Source organism: Panthera uncia, chromosome F1, assembly GCF_023721935.1.
Source record: "Panthera uncia isolate 11264 chromosome F1, Puncia_PCG_1.0, whole genome shotgun sequence".
Taxonomy (NCBI): Eukaryota; Metazoa; Chordata; class Mammalia; order Carnivora; family Felidae; genus Panthera; species Panthera uncia.
Window position 1 is genome coordinate 18948612 of NC_064813.1, and position 7950 is coordinate 18956561.

Sequence of the window (7950 nt, forward strand, 5' to 3'; positions counted from 1 at the left end):
TATTATTATTAGTTTGGGGGATGCTTTTCAGTGAATTAGAGGATTATGATCTTTATCTTTCAGAGATCTGTCAGGATATTACATGAACCAACTCATCCCTCCTTTGACCAAAATGAAAGAGGTCAAAAATATTTTTGAAATATTAACTGAAATCTAAGATTCTTTGAGACTCCTAATTCAGTGTAACACTATGACAGATGACAGGGTCATTTAGTCCAGTATTTCTCAACTCTAGGCTGCATCAGAATCACCTGCACCCTGCTCAGTGCCCCATGTTACTCCATATTACCAGATCCCATTCACAGAAATTCGGGTTCAGTAAGTCTGAAGTAGGGACCAGAAATCTGAAGCTAAAACAAGTTCCCCAGAATATTCTGATACATAGCTAGTTTGGGAACCACTTATTTTGACAATTTCCTTCTTGCATTAATAGATGTGAATGTCTTAGTTTCTACAGTAGTATCCTTCAGTCATCTTTCAAAATGGTGCCCGAACTTTGAACTGTGTTGATACCCCATCCCTAGCATCCCTCTTAACAGTGTTTATAGCATGTCCTTCTCACAGAGAAAATTGTGTTGAAGATTCTGAAAAGAAGTTTAGGGCTAGGGTTAGGGTTGAATTAAGATCACAGAACTCCCTTTGGAAATAACACCAGACAGGTCTACTGCAGTAAGAACACACTTGAGTCCAGAATAAAGTGAAAGGGAAAAAAATATATTTGAATAAGACCTTGGCACGCTCCCTGTTCAAAGACCATGAAAGTGTCGCTTTCCTGGGTGTTGATAGGGGTCTATCCCTTCTCCCTAGCCCTGTGTGTACTCTTCAGTGCAAAGGAAATCAAACAGGAGACTTAAAAGAGAAAAATGGGGGGAGGCTAAGATAGAAAGGAGTATGGGGAGGGAGGGAAAAGAATTCCATAAGGAAAAGCATTCAGAAGCCTCCAAGTAGAGTTTAACATTGGGGGAGAGAAAACTCAGAGAGGAAGTAGGACATACCACATGTCTCGACCCCGCATTCTAACTACAAGTCTTCAGAATGTTGGTAGATCACTCCCATCTCTGAACACACAAAATAGAGCAGTATCAACCATTCAGGTGTGAAATGGGGCTCCACCACCTTTACTACAGCACCTCTCTACCAACTTACAACGTCCCTATACTGCTTCCTGCCTGCAAAAATCTTGGGAAAGTGGAGGGGAGCCAGCCTGCAGGCAGAGTTACACAAATACAAGTTGAAGTTGAGATCCAGGGAGGCAGTGCTTTGGGCATAAGTCATCAAATCAAATCTCTTTGACTTTCTGTTTTTAAAAAATCACTGAGTACTTGTTAGGTATCCTGCATTTACACACACATTATCTCATTTCATCTTCAATAAGGCCCTTAGAAGCAGGATTACCATTTACATTTTACAGATAAGGAAACTGAAGCTTAGGGAAGTAGCATAACCGATTCAAGGAGGTAGAGCCACGTTCAAACCCAGATCTTCCTTTACCAAGAATAGTGCTCTTTCCACTGTCCGCCAGCTGCCTTTAGATTTAAGCTCTTGGTGTTGGTCCAATAGAACTAGAATGTCATTTTTTTCCTATTAACTGCTACATGTGGAATATGAAAAAGCCACTCATATTAGAGGAATTAATAAAATTTAGGAGACAAATGAATCAGAGGACATTCCCTTATTACTTTCTAGTCTTCCCTAAATTTTCCTCACTCTGTTGGTTTCCTCACAATTGCCCCTTGCTTATCCCCACCTTGCATTCATAATAGTTCTCCAGCAATCTTCCCATCCAGATGGACTATGTCCACAGTCATCTGTAGATGGAAGAATAGTTATTACAGCCATCATTTATTTATTTAGCCATCACTTATTTTTAGTTAGTGCTTATCATGTCAAGAAACTAAACTAAGCACTTCATAGGCCTTATCTCATTTAATCTGTATAATAAACTCCTGAGATCAGTTCAATTAGTATCTCTATTTTACACATGAGAAAACTAAGGCATAGAATTTATGTAACTTACCCAAGATCTCACAACCATTTAATGATTCCAGAAATTCAGACCCATGTCAAACCACAGAGTTCACACAACTAAACCAACCTAGACAAATCAAGAGAACCCTGAAGCTCTCATGCCAGATCATTCAGAAGTAACATAAAGCCCACACCAGAATTTCACAAATGGGATGAATATGATATTAAAGTGTTAAGCAATAATTTGAATCCTAAAGTTAATATGCAATCACAAAAGACCCCAAAAAGCCAAAGCAATCTTGAGAAAGAACAAAGCTAGAAGCATCATGCTTCCTGCTTTCAAACTTTGTATTACTACAAAGCATAATAATAAAAATAATATGGTATTGGCATAAAAACAGACACATAGGCTAATGGAACAGATTAAGGAGCCCAGAAATAAACCCACGCATATATGGTCAATTAATTTATGGCAGAGGAATCAAGATTATACAATAGGGAAAGGGAAAGACGGTCCCTTCAATAAGTGTTGGGAAAACTGAACAGACAACACGTAAAAGAGTAAAACTGGACCACTATCTTACATCATACACAAAAAATAACTCAAGATGTATTAAAGACTTGAACATAAGACCTGAAACCATAAAACTCCTACAAGACAATATAAGCAGTAAGCTCCTTGACATCAGTCTTGACAGTAATGATTTTCTGGATTTAACACCAAGAGCAAAGGCAACAAAAACAAAAATAAGCAAGTCGGATTACATCAAACTAAAAAAGCTTCTATACACAAAGGAAACCTTCAACAAAATGAAAAGTCAACCTACAAGTGGGATAAAATATTTGCAAGTCATATATCTGACGAGGAGCTAATGTCCAAATTATATGAAGAACTCATGTAACTTAATAGCAAATAAACAATCTAATTTTGAAAAGGGGCGGAGGATATGAAAAGACATTTTTCTGAAGACATACATAGTAGCCAAGAGGTGCATGAGAAGATGCTCAACATCACTAATCATCAGGGAAATGCAAGTCAAAACCACAATGAGGTATCAGTTCACACCCATTAGGATAGTATTATCAGAAAGACAAGAAATAACAATTTTTGGTGAAGATGTGGAGAAAAGGGAACCTTATACACTATTTGTGGGAATGTAAATTAGTACAGCCACTATGGCTATATTGTTTTGAGGTTCCTCAAAAAATTAAAAATAGAACTACCATATGATCTAGCAGTTCCACTTCTGGGTATTTATCTGCAGAAAATGAAAACACTATTTTGAAAATATACGCACCCCTATGTTCATTGCAGCATTATTTATAATAGCCAAATAAGGAAACGACCTAAGTATCCATCAACAGGTAAATGAATAAAGAAATGCGATACATGTATATATAAAATGGAATATTATTCAGCCATAAAAAGAAAGAAATCCTGCCATTTGTGACAACATGGATGGACCTCAAGACAAATACTCTATGATCTTACTTGTATGTGGAATCTAAAAGAAAAAAAAAGAACTCATAGAACAGACTGGAGGTTGCCAGAGGCAGTAAGGCAGAGGGGCGGCGAGGAGGGAGGAATGGATGAGGGGGTCAAAAGGTGTAACTTCCAGTTATAAAATGAGTCCTCAGGATGTAATGTATAGCATGACGACTATAGCTAATAATACTGAAAGTTTCTAAGAGGAAAATTTCTCATTGCAAGAAAAAGAATCTGTAACTATGTGTGGTGATGGATGTTAACTGGACTTATTTTGGCAACAAAAATTAAGTGAAACAGTAGTTAATAAATACAGAAAATGGAATGAGAGATTTCTAATGATGTACCAGAACAGGTAAGACTTTGAATCTTACAAAATGAGTAATGCAAGAGTCCCCAAATCAAGACTACTCTCTGACTTCTAAGCAAGAAAAATACAGATAAATCCAAAACGGACACTAGTAAACCTGCAGAACATCGGGGAGAAAAGAGAGAAAAATACTTCAGAGTTACCATAAGAAAAGCCAGATTATCTACAAAGGAATGACATTTGGGATGACAGAAGACTTCTCACAAGTGACGAAGAGGATAGATGACAATGGAGTTGTGTCTCTGAAAAGCTGAGGGAAAAAAATGTCACCCTAGAATTACAGACCCAGTTAAAACAGACCCAGTTTGTTCGAGTGGGAACAAAACAAGGGCAATTTTTAGTCACAAAAAAGACAAAAAAATATATTATCTATATCTCCTTACTAAAAGATGCACAAAAGGATATACTTCAACAAAAAGAGAAATGAATACAGAAGGAAATCATGGCAACACAGGAAATTAAAAATGAGAACAGAAAATAATTTAAGTCAATAAATTTAGTTAACTGCTGGCCATAAAAACTGGTAACATTTTTCTGTTTTTAAAAAAACAGGTAAAGCCAAACATTAGACGACAGTAACAAGATAGGGTGCAAGGGTTGGAAAAGGGTGCTAGGTCCATATTATGTTCAAAAGAAGAATAAAATTACTTAACAACTTGAAATTATTTATAAATGCTTATAGTCAAGTGTGATTTTTTTAAAGGGTAGAGGAAGCTACCAATAGAACAGTACTACAGTCTTTATTTTCCAAGCCAACAGAAAATACGTAAGAAGTTGATGGTGGAAATACAGAAAATTGATTAATCCACAGAAGGCAAGAAGAGAAAAAAAAGAAGGGGGAAAGATGATAAAAACACAAAATAAAAATATTAAAGTAAGTCCAAATATATCACTATGCATGTATACAGACTAGATTTTCAATAAAACATCAGAGAATATCACATTGGAATTTGTTTTAAATACAACTATGATTGCTTAAAACAGACACACCTAGAGCAAAACACCCAGAAAATTTTAAATAAAGCATATACCACTTAGGAAAACAATTTATCAAGATCTAGGTAAAGTCCAAGATGACCAAAATTCTCACTTCTTCGTAAAACATCACAGAACAGTGTTTTTCAAACTGAATTCTGTGACCCATTCCTGGGTTATGGAATCAATTTTTAGTAAGACACTCACATAAAACAGAATAGGGAAAAGAATAAATAGATTAGGAGGGGATTAGAAAGGATGGGGTAAGACAGAACAGATATCAATGTACATATCACAGTACTTCATGGATAGAAGGATGTATTGTTTTTATAAACTTTTATTTGTGGTGTGTGTGTTCATGATTATGCAAATGTGCATGTTACTAAATTGCAACATAAAATGCATCTCTTCCTTTCTTATTTTATTTTTTTAATTTCATTTTTTATTTTTTTAATTTACATCCAAATTAGTTAGCATATAGTGCAACAATGATTTAATCTTCCTTTCTTATTTTAAATTGGAGAAACCCTAGCCTAGAGAAATTTTTGCAAGTATACACAAGAAAACATACACAGGGAAGTTCACTGTGGGATTATTTGCAATAAAAAAAAATTGCAAATACCTTGAAAATTCATCCACAGGAGAATGGATAAGTTAATTGAGGTAAATATGCATGCAACAAAGAAAATAAACTAAACCTGATTATGTCAACATGGATGAATCTCAAAAACAAAATATTGCATCAATCAAAGAAAGCTGCAGACATATATGGACCATATGCTAAAATTTACCCAAAGCTTGACAGTAAAGCAATATTTTGTATTGTTATAAATGCACACATACAGTATATAGAATAATGGTATAAAAACCTGTAAGGGATGATAAATACCAAATTCAGGAGAGTAGTTCACTCATGAGAATGAGTTAGAGGCAGGTAATGGGGGCAGGGAGGATTACATAAGAGGCTTCAATTATATCCAAAATGTTAAGCAAACAATGGAAGTAAACATAGGGGAAATGTTAAAATTTGTATGTCTGGGAGGATATATGAGTGTTAGCAATTTACTCTTTATATTTTTCTCTATAATTGAAAAATGTTACGGCCAAAAATTATATACTTTACAAAAATTTGTGATTTTAGTCTCTGGGCTGATTCTGGGATCTGGCTTGAGTTTCCACCCTCCCAAACCTCATGTTTGGCTCATCAATATTCCAAATATTGACCCACTATCTTACTCCTACGCATGTAGACATAGTCCAATTTTCCATGATCACATGAAGCAAAAGAAAATTCTCTAAACTGAGTGTGAACCTCACAAATTTATTTTTACCTGCAGCAGAAGCAGAGTTAGAACTCAGCTCTACGTATAAGAAGAGACCTCTGCATTAACCCTGAGTGCGGTGCAGGTTCCACTGTGCTTCTGATGAGCAAAGGATGACTGTATCACTTTACTCCACCTAATGAACATTTCAATCTTCTAATAAACACCCTAATAAAGAAAAATTGAGACTTAACTCACTTTTATTATCCCAACTGACATGTCGCAAGGTCTTAATTGGGCTGAAAACGGCTTCCAATAATAATACCCTCCTTAATTGATTCATTAAAGGGGCCCCTACTGAGACAGAAGTGCTAGTTCCAGGAAAAGGAGTGAAATAGAGCCCCAATTTCCCACTGAGTGGCTATGATCCCTCTGCCATCAACTCCCCAGGCCACTGAAGAGGATGTTAAGAGTGTCCAATGCCTGGAATCATTCTTCTAGTCCCAAAGTGGGCACACACTCACCCCTCCCGTTGTGGGGTAACAAAAGAAAGCAAAAGAATCTTACAGAATTCTCTCTTAGAATCAGATGAATTGGCAAATAAAAAAACCAGGTATTGGTAATTACACTTACCATAGTGAGCATTGAGCAATGTATAGAATTGTCAAATCACTATACTATACACCTGAAAGTAATATAATATTGCATGCCAACTGCAATAATAAAAAAATTTTTAATTAAAAAAACAGGTGAGGGGATGCATTAATAGCAAGAGATTAAAGCTTTTTCCAAGACTGAACCAAAAATTACCATGTCCTAGCATGCCTGGGCAAGGAGAGTAGGGGTGGGTGTAGCAGAAAGAAAACATGAGGATCAAAAGAAAATTATCTGTTTGAAAGAAAGGGCATTTTTGACCATGTTATACAGATAAGATAGTCTAGTCATTAAAGGCATGGGATTTGAAATCCAGCAGACCTGGGAGTCTATCCTGCTCTTCCTTCCACTTAACTAGCTCTGTCATCCTGGACAGGTTACCAGGCCCATCTACATCCCAGTTTCCTCAGCTATAAATATGATAAACTAATAATCTCCCCTAGCAGCCAAGCAGGTCAGATCACAGCATGCTTTTGCTCACAGCCTCCAATGGCTCCTCATTGCATTCCCCCAGTATTGGTGCCCTCCATTACCTCTCCCATGGCACCTCCTACTCCCCTCCTGCAATTCACTTCCCAGTGCTCTGCCCTCCCCACCACCCCTCACTGTTGTTCCTTGGAAGTACCCAGCAGGCTCTCATCTCTGGCCTTTGCTAGTAGTGCCCTCCCCTTCAGCTCTCTTTACTGTTCACTCCTTCACTTCTGTCAAGCCTTTGTCCAACCTCCTCCATGACCCTTCTATGTAAAATTGCAAACTCTCTCTGCTTATTCCAATACCACTTTCTCTGCTCTACTTTTTCGTTATGCATAGTACTTATCACCTCTAGCATACCATATGACTCATTTATTACGTCTATTGTTTATTCTCTCCTGCTGTTTTGTTCACTGATCTATCCCAAATGCCTAGAACATTGAAGAGCATATACCAGGTGCTTAATTTTCGTTACATGAAAACCTCATAAGATTGTTTTGATGACTAAATCAGATAATGCATGCAAGCACTTAGCTCTATGCAGGCCAACAGAAGCATTCAGTAAATATTATCTATTGTTACAATAGTGGTTACTATTATTGTGATTATTATTTCCCATTCAACAGGAGGGATATTATTAACTAATCAGGTCATGGTTCTTCCAGCCATTGGTTCCTAGAGATGAAAGGCCTAGATTTAATTAACTAGAGTTTTCTTTATATATATATATAATATATATATATATATATATTATATATATATAT